The sequence below is a fragment of the Musca domestica genome, unplaced genomic scaffold (genome assembly GCF_030504385.1).
Source record: "Musca domestica strain aabys unplaced genomic scaffold, Musca_domestica.polishedcontigs.V.1.1 11, whole genome shotgun sequence".
NCBI lineage: Eukaryota > Metazoa > Arthropoda > Insecta > Diptera > Muscidae > Musca > Musca domestica.
Window position 1 is genome coordinate 672,502 of NW_026712133.1, and position 20,670 is coordinate 693,171.

The 20,670-nt window shown below is 34.2% G+C and overlaps 1 protein-coding gene and 1 long non-coding RNA gene across 2 annotated transcripts in view; one reads left to right on the forward strand and one right to left on the reverse strand.

Annotated features, from left to right (window-relative positions):
* LOC131805907 (uncharacterized) overlaps window positions 1-20,670 on the forward strand; it is a 496,437-nt gene that overhangs the window by 235,591 nt on the left and 240,176 nt on the right. The window lies entirely within an intron of this gene.
* The window catches only part of LOC109613620 (uncharacterized), a 65,619-nt gene continuing 58,534 nt past the window's right edge, over window positions 13,586-20,670 (reverse strand). The window contains exons 2-3 of the long non-coding RNA XR_009343898.1: window positions 15,163-15,333; window positions 13,586-14,052 (exon numbers count right to left, since the gene is read on the reverse strand). This is a non-coding gene — a long non-coding RNA (uncharacterized LOC109613620). The remainder of the gene's footprint in view (window positions 14,053-15,162; window positions 15,334-20,670) is intronic.

Genomic DNA, 20,670 nt, shown 5'->3' on the forward strand with positions numbered 1-20,670 from the left:
TTTCATCAATGGTTTTCTGTTGTTCGCACGGCAATGCTTCTCCACTTTTGGATGGTGTAGAGATAAAAGCTTACAACTATCCAAGCTAACAATAACACATTATTTGACGTAAAGCTTCTGCCCACACTATTTGACGTAGAGCTCGGCAGAACAATTTGTCTTTTGGTATACCTGCCATAACACGGTTCCTCCCAATATTCCAATATTCGCACTTTTAGCGATACCCACCGATTTCGGTATTTTAATATAATCCTAGTCATTTTGGAAGATGACAATCCTTGAAGAATAAAACTGTCTATAGCATTTCCCGTTTTGGTATAGCCCCCATATAACGGCCTCACCCACTTTATGGTTTCTTGAAAAGTTTAATAGCATCATCCAAACGGTCTTACCGGTATCTGTAGTTTTAAGTGGAACACGTTTGAATTCAGATATTTTTATATAAAAAAGTTTTCTATACCCAATGGTGGCGGGTATTAAAAATTCATCTTTTATTCAGTTTACTTTTTCGGTAAACGTACACTCTTTATTTTCTATGCCCGATTTATATTATTCGGGCCATCTTTTACTATATATTAAAATGTACTTTTATCGTATACTAGCTGGCCCAGACCGCGTTGCCGGTCTGTAGTTTTAGTCTTTTACGCATAGTTTTTAAAGCCTAATAATTCACAGATCTGGGTCACATAAGTGGCACAATTTTTAGTATAAATGATGACTCAACTAAAGAGAAATAAATATGCATTTCAAAAATGTCAATATAGGTTCACGTACCGGGCGATTTATAGTGTTTCAAAAAACCTGATCCTATTTTCCAGGCAGAGGTTTTAGTTTGACAGTTGGAACCCCAAATATAGCACATATATTAAACTGTATACACCAATTGTTTATAATAGTCCCATGTAAGATCGTTCTCTACCCCCAAAGTAGCCTAAACACACATTTTAAGCCAAATCGATTCGAAAATATAATCAAAACCCTCGAAATAGATAAAATCAGGGGGTACGTTTATATAGGTAGCGCCCAAAACATTGACATTGAAAATTTTCCGCGAAGAGGTGACATAGAATGTGACCAAGACCCTGGAAATAGATGAAATTAGTGGATGCCTTCATATAAGGGTTATACCAAAGCTTGGTCCAATACTTATAATTATTTGAAAGAATGTTTTGTCCTTTCTAAAATCTGAAATTACCAACATTTAAGGAATTAAAAAGGGGCTACATCACAATGCAGACCAACCTGAAACATATTTTGTACAAATGATACTTTATGTAACCCATAGGAATGCATTAACATTTGCGGAGTATAGAGAAAAATATTTGAGGCCCTTTGCGTATGTTTAAGCTATACAAAATGGACCCTAAAAAGTTTAACCCGGGATTTAAATCCTCGCTTATATACGAGGTTAAAAATATATTTTTTAAAAAATATTTTTTTTAAATCAACTCCTTATGTATAAGGTAAAAAATATTTTTTCAAAAATCCATGCTTTATATATGAGGTTAACTATATATATTTTTTTTAAATCACGCCTTATATATTATGTTAAATATATTTTTTTAAAAAAACCCACGCTTTATATATAATGTTAATTTAAAAAAAAAATCACTCTTTTTGTATGAGGTTAAATATATTCTAAAAAAATATTTTTTAAAAAATCCATTTTATATAAGATATTGAATTTTCTTTTTAAATCCACGCCTTCTATATGTGCTTAAAAATATTGTTTTAAAAATCCCCGCTTTGTGTATAAGGTTAAAAAAATATTTTTTAAATCCGGTTAAAAAAAATAGCAAGATCGACTGAGCTCGGCGAGATAGATAGGTAGCTATTTCGAGGTATTATATACTTTTTGGGCAATTCAAATGTATAATACTAACAACACATTGTATTGTAGGGTATAATTGCAAAAATTGTTTGTTGGGTAGCACAAAAAAGTCAAAATTTAACTCAAATTATTTTCACTTCAAAAATTCATCATAACCCCCTTTTTGAAGATATTGGATGGTCAGTGCAAAAAGTAAGACTACATTCAGGCACTTACCACAATGATAGGCATTCTAATAACAACAATACATACGTTTGTCTACATACATATACATATATGATGACATGAAATCTGTCATATGTGAAACTCATTGTTATGTATGTGATCTTCAGTTTTTCTATATTTTCTTCAATGCAATGGAGTTAGAATAACAAAAACAAAAAAACAACATCCACATAGACAAATGAAAATATAGACAACGAAAAGTTAGTTTTGTCTTTTTATCCAGGTGGCTCTTATCATGTTGTGCGTAGTCAACATGCTGATTTACGCGTTCAAGCCACTCGACTTCGAAAACACATTTTATCGTTTTTCAAGAATTTCACTGGAATATTCCTATATTTTTCGATGTCATCACGTACTTTTCACATTTCTTTTATTATGAAATAATTTTCAACTGACAAATATCCTACAGTTTTTGTTATTTTTAACGTTTTAGAAATGAGTGACTTCAATATTCCCACTCAAACCCCTGAAACGATATGAACGACATCTGCTGATTCGATTTTTTTCGAAGATAAACGGTGAGAGCATTTCGTTGTCTATATTTTCATTTGTCTATGACATCCATTGACTCCATAAAATATGAGAGTGTGATTGTTCTTTGTGTGTGTACACGCCACCCGTATTGTATGCTTTAGACTTTATAAATCTAAGAGTATAAGCTTAGGAGCTAGAGAGGTTCGCAAGAATTTTCCAATGATATGAATACTTTTCTTACCAAATTTTCAATTCGCACCACATATTCGGTAGTTCACTAATTGCAGTCCATATCTAGTCAATTTTTTGAAGTTTCTGACCTCAGGATCGAAAGCAATTTCTAAATAGAAATCCTGGAAATATGACTTTAATTTAACTATCAAAAATAAGGCGTCATTGGTTTATAGAAGTTAGGGTCCCCATAAATTGTGTTAAAAAGTAGAAATCGTTGTCAATTAAATTATGGCATGTTTTTGTTACAATTTCTACAGAATGGACTGTAAATTGACATTTAATGTTTTAAGTATTGTGAAATCAATACCGGCAATAACTATTTAAAAGCACGTTGAGCTTTTAAATGTTTTGATGCTTCGAGAAAAAATTTTTAATCAAAATTGAACATATAACGGCATGTACACAAAATATGCAAAATTTCTCGGTGTTTTTCAATAAGAATTTATATTCCAAAAGGCATTCTGAAACAATTCTATACAAAATTTCATATCCAAATGGAACAGTTAATTTCAGTTCTGCAATTTTTCTAGAGACATTTCTCAAAATTTTCTTTCTTTAAAAAGTATCCAGTGTAAAATATGAGTTAAATCAGCCCAGTCATCATCAACTGAAGTTTTACTATGCTTTTTTAAATTTTTTACACATAGATCCAAAAAAAGTGGGTGTGGCTTGGAGGGAGAGTCAAGATTACGATGTATATAACTGCTTACAATTTAATTTACTATTGTTCCCCATTATGAATAGCCCCAATTTAAAAGTACGTTGAGATTTTAAATATTTTGATGCTTTGAGAAGTACTTTTCAATCAAAATTGTATAGAATATATGCAAAATTTCTCGATTTTTTTCAGGAAGAATTTTCAATTTAAAAAGGCATTCTGAAACAATTCTATATACAATTTCTTATCAAAATAGAAAATTCAAGTTTTTTATTTTCGAGCTTTTCTAGAGGCTTTTCTCAAAAATTTCATTCATGAAAACGTTTTCACTATAATTACAAATAACCAAAAGATATTTGAGTCAATTCGGCCAGGCAGTTCTCAGCTGATGTGTTGCTATATTTTTTAAATTGTATACATATAAATTTAAAGAAGCATGTGTGGCCAGTTCCTCTGACCCCAAACAGATACCTAGGGTTGGAGGGAGAGTCAAGAGTACGTCATATACTAACTATGGAACAAATGTCTTCATTATTTTGGCAAATATTAGGATTTTAGGTAAATCGAAAAAATAAGCGTAAAAGTGGCGTTGTCACTTTTACTTGCATTGAAACCAAACTCGGGGTAGGACGACAACTTAAAAAAATATTTAATTTCGTCCAGCCTTTCTTAGCTGAATCGATTACCAACGAACAACAATTGGTTTATCAATACTAAATAAATACTTAGGGTTGGATGGAAATTCAACAATATCTCCTGTAATAATTATCAAACCGATATCCTCATTATCTGGCAAATATAAAGATTTTAGATAAATCAAAATAGTGGGCGTAAAAGTAGGAGTGGTCAATTTTTTTTCTTTAAAAACCTAACTCGGGGTACGACGAACGTTTGTACAAAAAATTATGCAAATCGGTCCAGCCGTTCTCAACTGATTCCATATAGATTTTCCATTCCCCATTAGGCATAGACTCAATTTAAAAGTACGTTGAGATTTGTAATGTTTTGCTAAATATATTTTGAAACAATTCTACACAATACTCCATATCAAAATTTTCTTTCACGAAAACATTTCCACTGTAATTACAAATAAACAAAAGAAAATTTTAGTCAGATCGGCCCAGCCGTTCTCAACTGGCGTCACTATGACGTTACTATGCTTTTTTATTTATTTTTTTATAGATTTAAAGAATTAGGTGTGGCCAGTTCTTCCGGCCCAAACAGAAACCTATGGTTGGAGGGAGAGTGAAGATTACGTCGAATACTAACTGTAGAACAGACATCTTCATGATTTTGGCAAATAATAGGATTTTAGATAAATTTAGTACAAAACATTATGCAAATCGGTCCAGCCGTTCTCAACTGATTCCATTACCAACGAACAACAATTGATTTTTATATATATAGAAGAAGAAGAAGATAAATGCTGGGAATTTCCATCCATTAACGATTTTAATTTTATGGCCAAGAAACACAAGCTATGCGTACATTGTGAAGGAGGAATTTTTATGCCCTCCACCATAGTATGGAGGTTATATTAAGTTCGTCATTCCCCCTGTAACACCTCGAAATATACATTTTAGACCCCACAAAGTTAATATATTCTTGATCAGCATAAAATTCTATGTCGATTTAGCGATGTTTGTCCATCTGTCTCTCTAGCTCCAGATTAAGAACGAAATGAGGTAGGTTGATAAAATTTTAATCAAATGTATATTATATCTGCAGGACTTTTGGTATTGAAAATGGGCTATGTGGGTCCACGTTTTGGTATAGCTCCCATAAAATAGTGCTTCCGTATTTTCGGTATTTTAATGATTTTGCGACATTATTCACCGGAATTCTTTCAAATTTTTCATTTGAAGTTCGTAACGGATATTACAGCCTAAGACAGAAAATTTTATGTGCAGGTCCACGTCTTCGTATAGCCCTTTTTTTTTGATTACGTTTTTTATTGTTTTTCCAATAGAAAGCTTTATATTTAATTTTAGTGAAAAATTGATCAAGGTTTACCTAAGTCCCAGGCGTTGGAAGGCCGAGCAGGCAATTCGGGACATGCTGGCCAACTGACATATGAGTGCTCTTACAGTTTTTTATTCGTCTATGGCCGCAGCTGTGACACGCACCAGGGCTGTGGGAATGAACACTAAGTCCTAAGCAAACGGTGGCACAACAATGGGTGCCGGCTGTATTGTGTCATCCAATTGCGGTGCCCCATGTAGCAGGGTGTGGTGCCTATAGTCACACTGGCGACAGCCCATCAGACTTGTGCAGTCGGGCGCTAGGTGGCTACGTGCTAGGCAGTTTCGACAGTGTTCCTCCGCTCAACTGTCTCATAGCGCTGAAATGCCGACTGTTCTCTAAACTTGGGGCATGTCATGATGGCGTGGTCTTCCTGACAGAGTCCACATGCATATTGCCAGAAACTCGGCCGCTCTCTCGCTGCCTAGATCGGCTTCTTGATTGTCGTCGTTGTTGACCTTGCCGTCCCTGCTGATTTTGTGGTTGTTGGTTGTTACGCCGGTTGGGTGTTACTAGCTGCTGTTCTTGCTGTTGTTGAGGGCGGTTTTGCTGCTGCCGCCTGTTTGGGGGTCGCACTTCCTCGTCTTCTTTCCAGTCTTGGTGTGCGAGGTATGCAGCCATTCCTGTAATAAAGAGAGAGAGGTGTACACACTTTTTTTTTTTTTTTTTTTTTTTTTTTTTTTGAGGGTGTCTGACTAGTCAGACGGTAAATAGATTGACAACTTTTGTAATGGGTCGGCTAGTTATGCTAAGGGAAGTTTTGATGTCTACCACTCTGATGTTATTATCAACCCCCTGATAAGTTTTGACAATTCGCCCCAATCTCCATTCTGTTGGGGACAACCGGTCATCTTTTATGACCACTAGGTCACACTCCTTTAAATTGTCTTTTTGATATTTCCATTTGTTTCTTTTATGAAGTTCACTTAGATATTCATTTTTCCATCTATATCACAAATGTTGGGAAATAACTTTGAGTCGTTTCCATCGATTAACGTACGAAATGTCAGAGTCGGAAATGTCAGGTTCTGCTGGTTCAAGCAGAGGAGCCCCAATGAGAAAATGGGCTGGCGTTAAAGGAGCGATTTCATTAGGGTCGTCACTAGCAGGGCTCATGGGTCTTGAATTGAGACAAGCTTCTATACGAATCAATATTGTAGTGAATTCTTCAAATGTATAATTAAGACTCGGGAAGCTTTTCCGTAAATGTGTCTTAAAGGATTTAACGCCGGCCTCCCACAATCCACCCATATGTGGAGCACCAGGAGAGATAAATTTCCAATCTAAGTTTTGATGGATATTTTGATTAACGGCTTGAGTTCTAAGATTTTTAAGGAATCTTTCATTATCCTTTTTTAGAGATTTAGCGGCACCTACAAGGTTCGTGCCGTTGTCTGAATATACACAGGAGGGACATCCCCTTCGACCTATAAATCGAGCAGATGCGGCTAAAAAATTCTGTGGGAAGATCACTTGTTGCTTCTAAGTGAATTGCCTTGGTAGCAAAATATATAAAACACACATATCCTTTCGTAATAAGACAAGCACGACCTGTAAAGCTTTTTACATTAAAGGGTCCCGCAAAGTCAATTGTAGGGTAGCAAAATGGGGTGTCTTTCATTATCTGTTAACGCAGGGGATTGTACAAGACGACCGTTTGATCTTATAAGACCATACGTGTCTAAATACGGATTTAAAGTGACAAGACTGCTGCAAGGTGGAAGTTTTGCTTTTCCCTTTCAAAATAGTATTGCTGGGTAACCATGATAACTAGACGCTTAGCATGCCGAATCTCTTCTTGAGAAAAATCGGGACAAGCTCTTAAATGTCGTTTGGAATATCGCATAACAAAAGCATATGCTCTGTAATTTTGAGAAATTTTTTAAAGGATCCTTGTTTATAAGTTCTTCTTTGGCCTTACAAGTAATAGTTGTAAGCGTCAATACTTTAGCTGGTTTCTTTTCTAAATTGGTGTCCATCGGAATGTTATTCGAAGGCCAACTACTCTTTTGGTATTTTAACCACTGTGGTCCATGCCACCACAAATGATGTGTTTGTAAATCGACCGGTGTGCATCCTCGGCTTGCGACATCAGCGGGATTAGCCTCAGAGTCAACATGACGCCATCGATCATTTCCAATATATTCTATGATTTTGGAAACTCTGTTTCCTACAAAAGTGCTCCAGTGGCACTGTGGTTTTTTAAGCCAAGCTAAAACAATTGTGGAGTCTGTCCAATAATACGATTCAATGTTCGAGATTTTAAGATTTGTTATTATGGAATGGGCCAATTTAGACAAAGTACCGCTCCGCAAACTCAAGTCGTGGCAACGAAATCTTTTTAATTGGTGCGACCCTTGTTTTTGTTGCTAAGAGAAATGTGTCAACACTTTTATTGGTTTTTTCGACCCGAATATACAAGACGGCGCCATATGCGCTCTCTGACGCGTCACAAAATCCATGAATTTCAATTTGATTATTTGGAGAGTACTTAATCCATCTTGGAATAGTTATAGTGTCTATTGATTTTGTATTTTTTTACGAAATTCTGCCAATTTGTTAGTGTCATGGGTTTAAGCGTGTCATCCCATTCGATTTTGTCTAACCATATCCGCATAATTAACTTAGCAAGTACTATTATCGGTGCTAGCCAACCACATGGGTCGAATAATTTGGCAATTATAGATAAAACTTCTTTCTTTGTATAATTGAGTTGATGTTCAATAGAAGGTGATGTAACCGAAAAATAATCTCCTGAGATGTTCCATCTGATACCTAGGGTTTTAGTAGACGCATTTTCTGATAGATCTAACCAATTGAGAGGTAAAAGTTGATCCTCTGGCAAGTCTTTGATTATTTTGGGCTCATTTGAAGTCCATTTTCTAAGTTGAAAACCTGCCGAGTCAAAGGCAGCAATTAGTTGCTTGCGTGAGTCAATTGCTTCCTCTATCGAGTGGCCTCCCGGAAGGACGTCATCCACGTTTAAATTTTGTAAAATAATTTTAGCCGCTTTAGGGTATGTGTCTTTAATGTCATCAGCTAATTGCATGAGTGTGCGAAGGGCTAAATATGGTGCACAGTTCACGCCGTGACCGTCAAAAGTTCAAAGACTTCCACAGGGTGGGAAGTAGATTTCCTAAATAGAATTCTTTGATTTTAATATTTGTTGAACAAGGTCTTGCTGCAATATTGACCCAGCGAAAAGATTGTCGTTTAGGCTTCTTTTATTTGAAGTGGGGCTTGAAGCATTAAAAACTACACGAAGTTTCGTAGTTAACTGATCAGGTTTGATGACTGCATGGTGCGGCAAATATTAATTTGGGATCTGATCTATCTCTTCAGGTGAAAGTTTTCTCATATGTCCCAAATCTAGGTACTCTAAAATCGCTTTGTCATATGAGTCTCTGATTTCAGGAGTCTTTGAAAGACTTTTTTTCATTCTAAAGCATTTTGCGAGCGCAATATTTCGGGAATTCCCTAACTCCTCACAATTTTTAAAGGGTAGGGTAACAATATATCGCCCATCTTTATTTCTCTTTGTTGTTTTTAGGTAGTTTTGTTCGCAGAAGGAGTCTTCTTCTGACCTCAAAACCCTTTTTGGGGGCTCTTCCACCTCCCAAAAACGTGCAATAATCTTTTCTATTGAAGTTGTGTGAAACAAGGAAACGTTATAAGGGTATTGGACCGCCTATTATCCAACCAAATACTGTATTTTGCGCTAAAAATGAGCCAAGTGATTTTATAGGAGTGCCTACTGTCAAAATTAAGGGTCCTATATCCATCCCTAAGAGAAGATCGACAGGTTGACTTATGTGGAATTTTGGGTCTGCTAAGTTGAGATCTATAATATCAGTAAGTTTAGTCTTTTCAATATTTTGTGGAGGTAAATTAGGTGGAGGGGTCTTCAAAACTGGCGCCCATACGTCTAACTCAAATTTAGGAGCTAAACGATAACGAAGCTGGAAAAGGCAAGATTTTGTAGACGTTTCTGAGACAATTTGACTAAGTCCCGTAACATGAACAAGGCTTTTTTTTTTGTTGGCAAATTCAATTTGTTTTTAAGTTTTTCTGAGGATACAGGGTCAATAATTGCTCTGGCATCTTATGATTGTCCTCTATTTTGTATTTGTACAATGGCAGTGAAAAGCAAAGTTGCACTAGGATTATGTTCAAAAATTCTATGTTCTTGTAAGGTTAATTCTGTAATATTTGCTGGTTCTGTGGAATGTACTGTTGTGGTGAGAGCTGAAGCACTAGTACTAGAGCGTACTTCATCTCTAGCTAAGTTGTTATTTTGGTTTATTTGATAGTTCTCTGGTCCCTTATGTAGCATGGAGTGGTGTCTCATGTTACAAGACCGACAACAAAACCGACTTTTACATTTTAATTTAACTCCATGATTTGAAGAAAGGCAATCATAGCAAAGGTGTGAAACTTTTATAAAATGAATCCTGTCATTCACTGACTTTTCTATGAATCGAGGACAATTTTTTATAAAATGATTGGCCTTACAAAGTTGGCAATTCTGTGGGACTTGAGTCCTTGGCGGTTGATTCGAAGTTTGTTCACTGGGTTTATCCCCTTGGGATTGAGAATGGTCATGTGTTGGTCTGAAAACTATTTGTAATTTTTTTTTTTTTTTATTAAATTCTGGTTTTTGTTGAGCATATTTTGTGATTGTGGGTCTAATATTTCCGACAGATTCTAAAGTTTTAAATTTGTGTGTCAAATAATTATTTAGTTGTTCCCAGGTTGGCAGTGTCTTGATATTCTCTAAAGAGTTTTCAAATTCTTCTAAGAAAGATCGAGGTAATTTAGAGGAGCAAAGATAAATAAGATACATTAACTTTTAAGGTTTCTAAATTTCTAAAAGTTTTTCAACATCGCTTAGTTTCGTGTTCTTTATATACACAGCTGAAAAGATATCTCGGAACGTCGGCCACTCGCTGTATCCTCCCTTAAAAATATCCGTGTCACACGGTGGCAGTCGAGACATTGGAATGAATTCCGCATCATTGCTCACTTTGGGCGTTAGTTGCCTCTCTCTTTTCATTTTCTCTTCCGATTCTCTTTGTTTAGCTGTCTGGATTTGGCCGTTAATTTCCCTTAGGGCCTTTTTATATGAGTTAATGGCCTCCATATATTGACTCCTTAATTTATTTTTATCCACTGGTTTCTCTCCTTCTTGAAGAGCATAATCCCTGCATTCCACATATGTTCTTTTGACTTGGTCATAAATCGAATCTAACTGAACTCTCGATGCCTCTAATCTATATGTATCGTCTTCTGAGTTTGCAATGCTTATGATCGATGCATAATCTTGCAGATCATTCACGCAATTAGTAAATTTTTCCCGATTTAATTTTTCCATATTTTCAGCGAATTGGGTCTGACTTCAGAAAAATTTTTGTTTGACAATAAATTGACAAAGTCGCCCAATCCTAAGGATCAATCGCTTTGTTATTTGGGTAAAAACAGTATCAACAAGTTTTGCTTTAGCAAAACTTCGTTGTTTATTCCCAAATAAATCTAGCGACACGAGGGTTATGTTGTAGCGTAGAATCGAAAAAAATCTTTTTTTTTTTTTTTTTTTGACAAATATTTTGTTGGAGAGGAGTTGAAATTATAATCATTGTCAAAATTCGAATAAATTTCCAAAAATAAATCGAGGAAAAAATGTGTGCTGAGTTTACTAGACAAAAAATAAAAACAGCGTGTGTTGCTCTTTAACACTGAAAAAATCTCAAAATTTATATGTCTTGGTTTTAAGTCAAAAAGTTTGAGTAAAGAAATCAACCAATAAATCGTTATACCCCATCAAACCGTTTCAGTATTAAATTATATTGGGTCAAAAATTTCCAAATTTTTCAGCACAAATAATATTAAAGTGTCTTAAATAGCAAAATAATACTTTGAAATATGATGAAAGTGAAAATGTTCATTAAAATTATGTAAAAAATCCAACGAGAAAAAGCAAAAAGGAGACGAAAATAAATAGCATTTAAAACATCACCGTTTTTAAAATTTTTGTAAAAATGGCAAAATAAAATACAATACGAATTTTGCAAAATAAAAATTTTGAGGTTATTTAACCGTATTTTTTCTTTTTTTTTTGAAATCATGGAATTTGTATGTTTTGTTATGTTTTTCCAGTTCCAAATGCTATGTATTTAGAAACCAATATGGCGTTTATGTATAAGTAATGTGTCTTACAAATTTACCAAGATGATAAGAAAGTGTTGAGGTACAAATTTTAGGTTAGTTAACCAAAAAAATTTGTTTTAGGGTCTGTCCACCAAACAAGCTTTGTAAATGTGAAAACAGCAAAAAACATTTATGATGGTATAAAATGTTGTTGTTAATTTTGAGTCAATAGTAGAGAAAACTTAGTTCATTATTTCAAAATAGTAGATCTGCCAATTTAGAACACCGAAAATTATAATTCCCAAATCAAAATGTTAGACAATATTACAAAAATGTCGAATTAGAATTTTTTTTTTTTTTTTTTTTTTTTTTCTAAAATGGCTGATATCCTTTTTTTCATTTTAAAATATGAACCTCTTTAGGAGTGCTCGAGGTTATTTTCCAGTTTTTAAGTTTTATAAATTTCCAAAAGTAAAATGGCGATCAAGTTGTGTTTGTGTCTGGTTTAAAAAGTGTTTCGTTGAAGGGTCTATTTTTCAAAATACTCCCAAGAATTCACAGCTATTTTCCAAGTTTTCCAGTTGGTTTTCAAAAAATTCCAAAAATTTTCCAAAAAAAATATGACTGACAGAGTAGTATGTATTACTTGAGTCTTTCCAATTAATTTATTTCTATTTCATTTTTATGAAGTTACGTTGATAGAAAAAGAGTCTCCCAATTGGATTTACAAAAGGTGTCAAATTATTTGGGAACCAAAGAAAGGACCAGGGTCTTTGAATTGGTTTTCAAATAATTTCCTCCAATGCTTTCTGGGTAGGGATAAAAACTGTCTTTGTACACTCTTTGATCTTCTTCTAATAAGGGTCTAGGTTGAGTAGGGCGCTTCAGGTTACGTCTGACCGCTCTGTTTTCAGCACCAAGGTTATCCCAGGTAAGTAAATTTTTTTACACCGTACCGTGATCACGTTTAATTTAATTTTGTAGTTTGTTTAAATGGTTTTATTTTATTGTTTTTTTTTTTTTTTTTTTTTTTTGTATTGAATTGTTAAAATATTCACTTTTTTGTTTAATTTTATTCTTTAAATTTTATTAAAATTAGTTTTTTTGTGATTAAACAAATTGTTAACTATTTCCTTTCGAGGTGTTCACAGTCACAAAAGTTATGCTCAAGTTTCTAGAAATTTTCACTTTCACCAATCTTTAAATTTTTTGTCGTTAAGATTTTTCTTAACTTCACTTTGTCCGGCTCGACATTGGCCAAATGTTTTTTGTTTATCTTTTTTATTGTTTTTCCAATAGAAAGCTTTATATTTTAATTTTAGTGAATTTATCAATGTTTATTGGATAAATTCAAGGGTATTAAAAGGTAAGTATATACACTATAAATTCTCTTTAAGTTACAGGTAAGTATTTGCTTTATGTACAAAAAATTCACTTTAAATTTCAGGTAAGTATTGCTTTATGTACAAAAATTCACCTTAAGTTTCAGGTAAGTATTGCTTTATGTACAAAAAATCCACTTTAAATTTCAGGTAAGTATTGCTTTATGTACAAAAAATCACTTTAAATTTCAGGTAATATTGTAAATTTTAACTTGTTTCAAAATGAATATAACTCATATTTTTCACCACTATAAAATTTCTAACAATTCTAATAATCTAACAATTTTGGCACTTTATCAATTAGCACATTTTGCGCTTTCTTTCAATCACGGCGAGGGTATATACTTGTTGATCGTCGTAACTTGCAAACTTCGAATGAACCACAGAAAAAAGGCAACGTCACAGCAACCTGTTTTTAACTGTGACGTTTCCAATGCTGATTGGAATGCAAAGCATAGACAAATTAAGATATAGACAACGAAAAGTTAGTTTTGTCTTTTTATCCAGGTGGCTCTCATCATGTTTTGCATAGTCAACATGCTGATTTACGCGTTCAACCCACTCGACTTCGAAAACTCAGATAAATAAATTTGTAAAAAGATTTTTTATTAAAAAAAATTGTTGTGAATTATTTTGCACAAAAATTCATAGTATTTATTATATTGATTTTAGAATTTTTTTTTGGGCCTCGGTAAATCTGCCATCCTCTCTGAAGCGGCAGCCATCCTTTTGCTTGCATCTGCTTGTTCCTTGACCTTGCTGATGATGTGGATGGAAAATCCTGTTGTGATGTGCATTTGAATGGAGGTGAGTTTTGCACGGTTTGATGTACCATGTGTTGACGTTGGTTGGTTGGTACGTTGGTTGCTTACATTGGTGTCGTTGTAAGGTCTGTGTTTGTTGTGTTTGTGCTGACAGTGTCTGTTGTTTTGCAGTTTGTGTGTAGAGATGTGGTGAGTTCTTTTGGCTGGTTGTTGGTGTTGTTGAGATGTTATGTAGGTTTATTTATTGTTGTTGAGCATGTGTTTGTGGCGATAAATAGTGAAAACTTTCTTCACTGAACCGCCTGGTATGTGTCACTACTGCCATAGACAAATGAGATATAGCATAGACAAATAAAGATATAGACAACGAAAAGTTAGTTTTGTCTTTTTATCCAGGTGGCTCTCATCATGCTTTGCATAGTCAACATGCTGATTTACGCGTTCAACCCACTCGACTTCGAAACCACATTTTATCGTTTTTCAAGAATTTCACTTTATTATTCCGGAATTTTTTGATATCATCACGTACTTTTCACATTTCTTTTATTATGGAACAATTTTCAACTGACAAATATCTTACAGTTTTTGTTATTTTTAACGTTTTAGAATTGAGTGACTTCAATATTCCCACTCAAACCCCTGAAACGATATAGACGACATCTGCTGATTCGATTTTTTTCGAAGATAAACGGTGAGAGCATTTCGTTGTCTATATTTTCATTTGTCTATGGATATAGACAACGAAAAGTTAGTTTTGTCTTTTTATCCAGGTGGCTCTCATCATTTTTGCATAGTCAACATGCTGATTTATGCGTTCAACCCACTCGACTTCGAAAACACATTTTATCGTTTTTCAAGAATTTCACTTTATTATTCCGGAATTTTTTGATATCATCACGTACTTTTCACATTTCTTTTATTATGGAACAATTTTTAACTGACAAATATCTTACATTTTTTGTTATTTTTAACGTTTTAGAATTGAGTGACTTCAATATTCCCACTCAAACCCCTGAAACGATATAGACGACATCTGCTGATTCGATTTTTTCGAAAATATCGTTGTCTATATCTTAATTTGTCTATGATATAGACAACGAAATGCTCTCACCGTTTATCTTCGAAAAAATTGAATCAGCAGATGTCGTCTATATCGGTTCAGGGGTTGGAGTGGGAATATTGAAGTCACTTAATTCTAAAACTTTAAAAATAACAAAAACTGTAGGATATTTGTCAGTTGGAAATTGTTCCATAATAAAAGAAATTTGAAAAGTACGTGATGACATCAAAAAATTCCGGAATAATAAAGTGAAATTCTTGAAAAATGATAAAATGTGTTTTCGAAGTCGAGTGGGTTGAACCCGTAAATCAGCATGTTGACTACGCAAAACATGATGAGAGCCACCTGGATAAAAAGACAAAACTAACTTTTCGTTGTCTATATCTTAATTTGTCTATGCCATTGGTATTTTATTTAAAAAATAATTTTTGTCCAGTGGTCTTTAAAGGATTGCCAGCTGCTTCCAAAAATTGGCACTCCTGCGGCGAACTCAGAATTCTCCCCCGTATATTCAATAAGTGCCCGCAGATTTTTTCGTACTGGAATTGAGGAAATAAAAAAAATTATATATGTTGTTGTTGAGCTATAATTTTTACCTATATTTTTTTTCATTTTCAATCAAGTAATATTTATGTTGAAAAAATTTCCTGAATTGTAATCACACGACAGCAAACACACAAGTTACTGATTTTGACATTTGTGTTCGCATGTGTGCGAAATCAAACAGATTGCACTGAAATGCTTACATTTTGGTTCGCTTTGATTTTCGTACCATTTTCAGGCTGTTAGCATAGAAAATTGAAAATATAGAAGTCACTCAATTCTAAAATGTTAAAAATAGCAAAAACTGTGGGATATTTGTCAGTTAAAATTGTTCCATAATAAAAGAAATGTGAAATGTACGTGATGACATGAAAAATACCGGAATAATCAAGGATGTTCTTGAAAAACGATAAAATGTGTTTTCGAAGTCGAGTGGGTCGAACGCATAAATCAGCATGTTGACTTTGCAAAACATGATAAGAGCCACCTGGATAAAAATACAAAACTAACTTTTCGTTGTCTATATTTTCATTTGTCGATGAGTTTGGTTTACACCATGGCTCAATAAGATTGGTTGTTCAACTTCAAAGAAACTAACAAATACAACTCTGTGCTGGAGTATTATAGTGTCAAATATATACTTTTAAATATGCAACTGTTGGTTTTGTTTATTATTCATTTTTTAATTCTTATATTGGGGAAAACCCGCAAAACAATAATGAAATTTTGGGGTTATTCCACAATATTCAATCTAAAATAATAGGACAATACAGTTTTATCCCAAAATTGGCTTTTTTGCGCAACCGAATTTTAAATAATTTCAAATTATTGTATTTTGATTCAAAGCAATACACACACATACACCAAATGTTCATTTGTTTTAACAGAATAGAGGCAGCAAAAGAAAAAATGTATTTAGGGGGTAGCTGTGCCCCATCTGCTGTAATTGTGCAATGGTTTGTATATAGATCGAATATGTTTGATGACATTAATAAGAAATTGAATAGAGGTAAATTGTTTACAATTTTCAGAGTATACATAATGGTATATCAAACTCGTAGAAAACTCATCGATTAGCAAATAATCGAAGTGGGCTACTGTTGCTTTTGTCATTGCTATCAGTAGAACGAAAAATTCTTATGGTCAAGGACTGTAAATAAAAGGGCTAGGCTAGATTTGGTTAGAGGATATGGACCTAAAAATCAATATAAATCTTTGGAAACGAATGAAATGATTACCTCACATCGCATTGGATATTGACACATTCTTTTACCTGTTTGACCATTGAAGGCCCTTACATTATATAACATTTTTGCTGGACCGCCATGACATGTGTGAAACTGAATATCGGAGAAGACCTCCTACCTCTTCCTCCTAGAGGTATATATAGGGGTACCGGATCGAGAACCCATTGTGACCTACAAATACCAATTTTAAAAGAAATCCGTGGAAATGTGGCGAAAATCTTCAAAATACCGAATATTGGGAGATACCATTATGTAGGGGCTATAAAAAAGTGGACCTATACAAACAATGTTTCGCCACCAGAGCTAGAACCCATTATGGCCCACAAATACCAAATGTGGCGAAAATCAGGTACCGTTATATGGCTGATATACCAACAAGTAAGAACATAAGGTTAGGTTTAAATAAAAGTATCTGAATTCAAACGTGTTCCACTTTAAACTACAAATACCAGCAAGAACGTTTGTATAATGCTGTTAAACTTTCCAAGAAAAACATAAAGTGGGTGAAGGCGTTACATGGGGTCCATATCAAAACGGGAACCTCTATTGACAATTTTATACTTCAAGTAGATTTAGATTTAAAACATATTCGTGCATAATTGTGACTAGGATTATTAGAAGTAGCGCATAATGGGGGACTGTATCGTGATTTAATCAGACAGACGGACATCGTTAAATCGGCTTAGAATTTTATGGCGATTATAAATATGAAAAAACTGCAACCAACTTCAGACTGCTGTCATTTCTAAGCCACTCGTCCGATACCTGTTAAAATTATTCCAGTGACAGCTCATTATATTGTTTACAAGCGTACAAAAGCATTTTGAGTAGAATTTTCCAGAAAAAAATTATTCGTTATTTAATTCAAGCGTGATACTGTGATTTCTTTATATTTGGCTACAAAACCACAAGTGGCTATCGTTAGAGCACTCCAGTATTTAAATGTAAAAAAATCCTTTGTGTATAAAGCGCAAGAAATAGACTCAAAAGAGCTAAAGAGTTGTTTCTCTTGGCCGAAAGTGGTAAACCTCAAGCAAGCGCTTCGCCGGTAATGGGTCAAAATACCGCAGAGCAACATTCGGGCTGCGTGTGACAGTTTCATTGGCCGTTTGAAGGCCATAATTCGTGCCAAAGGTGACCAGTTCGAACAAATCTAAACTTATTCTAAAATTTGATGGTATTTCCGACATTTCTTGCTTTCATTCAATAAAATTTAAAAAAAAAAAGTAAAAAGTTTGGATTTTGTTTTTCTAATTTGCCCTGATAGCGGGAAATTATATTTTTTTCTTGGGGACGGACCCGGATATTTGACCCAAGTCCAAGACCCGTTTTGGACCCAGATCTACTAAACCAATATGGACAATATAGGCATCATTTGAAAGTACCTACCCAACAAGTGGTCACATGATGTGGTTATTTAGAACGGTTCGGGAATTGTATCGAAATTATTGATTTTCAGGACTCGGATTTTTAACTCCAAAATTTGTTAAATGATTTGTTGAAAATGCTGATCACCCAGATCTTAAACAGGTTGCTATTAAATACAAAAAATGTCACTACATCAGTTCAAGCCTATAAGAAAAACAAATAAAAAACATTAAGTTCGGCCGGGTAGAACTTTAATATCCTCCACCGTTGGATAATGCTGATAAACATTTCAAAAAAAAAAAAAAAAAAAAATGAATAAATAAATAAATAAATACATAAAGTGGGTGTGGTCGTTATATGGAGGTTACACCAAAACTTCTATAGACAATTTTACATTTCAAGGATTATCATTTACCAAATCTTCTTAAATACCAATTTTGAAAAAAAATTGGTGAATTCACTAGTAGCATTCGATTTACTAGTAGCATTATCATCATCCTCACCAGCAGTTCCTTCGTAGTCACTAAAAACAGTAGCAGAGGGAGGCTCAATTCGACCTCTTGAAAATCGCATACATAGACAAATTAATATATAGACAACGAAATGCTCTCACCGTTTATCTTCGAAAAAATCGAATCAGCAGATGTCGTCTATATCGTTTCAGGGGTTTGAGTGGGAATATTGAAGTCACTCAATTCTAAAACGTTAAAAATAACAAAAACTGTAAGATATTTGTCAGTTGAAAATTGTTCCATAATAAAAGAAATGTGAAAAGTACGTGATGATATCAAAAAATTCCGGAATAATAAAGTGAAATTCTTGAAAAACGATAAAATATGTTTTCGAAGTCGAGTGGGTTGAACGCGTAAATCACATTTTATCGTTTTTCAACAATTTCACTTTATTATTCCGGAATTTTTTGATATCATCACGTACTTTTCACATTTCTTTTATTATGGAACAATTTTTAACTGACAAATATCTTACAGTTTTTGTTATTTTTAACGTTTTAGAATTGAGTGACTTCAATATTCCCACTCAAACCCCTGAAACGATATAGACGACATCTGCTGATTCGATTTTTTCGAAGATAAACGGTGAGAGCATTTCGTTGTCTATATCTTAATTTGTCTATGGTATAGACCCCATATAACGTTACCTCCCGATATTCGGTATTTTTATGATTTTTGCCACACTTTTTCACGGATTTGTCTGAAAATTGGTATTTGTAGGTCATAATGGCTTCTAGTTCATGTGGCGAAAAATTGTATGTATAGGTCCACGCTTTGGTATAGCCCCAATATAATGGTACTTCCCGATATTCGGTATTTGTCTAATAATTGGTATTTGTTGGTCATAATGGGTTCAAGCTCCGGTGGCATATAACGGTACCTCCCAATATTCCGTATTTTGATGATTTTTGCCACATTCTTTCACGGATTTGTCTGAAAATTGGTATTTGTAGGTCATAATGGGTCGTGGTTCGTGTGGCATTGTATGTAAACGTCTACGCTTTTGTATTACCCCCATATAATGGTACCTCCCGATATTCGGTATTTTGATGATTTTTGACACATTTTTTAACGGATTAGTCTAAGAATTGGTACTTATAGCATAGACAAAGGAAGATATAGACAACGAAAAGTTAGTTTTTTATTTTTATCCAGCTGGCTCTCATGATGTTTTGCATAGTCAACATGCTGATTTACGCGTTCAACCCACTCGACTTCGAAAACACATTTTATTGTTTTTCAAAAATTTTACTTGATTATTCCGGAATTTTTTGATGTCATCACGTAATTTTCTCATTTATTTTATTATGGAACAATTTCCACCCGACAAATATCCTACAGTTTTTGTTATTTTTAACGTTTTAGAATTGAGTGACTTCAACATTCCCACTCAAACCCCTGAAACGATATAGACGACATCTGCTGATTCGATTTTTTTCGAAGATAAACGGTGAGAGCATTTCGTTGTCTATATTTTCATTTGTCTATGGCAGATGTCGTCTATATCGTTTCAGGGGTTGAGTGGGAATGTTGAAGTCACTCAATTCTAAAACGTTAAAAATAACACAAACTGTAGGATATTTGTCGGGTGGAAATTGTTCCATAATAAAAGAAATGTGAAAAGTACGTGATGATATCAAAAAATTCCGGAATAATAAAGTGAAATTCTTGAAAAACGATAAAATGTGTTTTCGAAGTCGAGTGGGTTGAACGCGTAAATCAGCATGTTGACTATGCAAAACATGATGAGAGCCACCTGGATAAAAAGACAAAACTAACTTTTCGTTGTCTATATCTTAATTTGTCTATGGTCTATGTGTTGACTATGCAAAACATCATGAGAGCCAGCTGGATAAAAATAAAAAACTAACTTTTCCTTGTCTATATTTTCTTTTGTCTATGGTGGGTATCGCTAAAAGTGCGAATATTGGAATATTGCGGGTATACCAAAACGTGGTAAAATCATCAAAATACCGAATATCGGGAGGTACCGTTATATGGGGGCTATACGAAGACTACCCTCGATTCCTGCCAGGCTTGAGGGGTATACGCAAACTTTAGGCACGCGTTGAAAATTCCGGCAAAGTTGAACGAAATAAGGTCCGCTTCCTTTTGGAGCAGAGCCGGGAAGATCATTTATGGCCCGGTGCCTTAAACGGTTTGAAACTTCTGATGAACCATCGGTTCACCAATTTTAGGTGCTTCC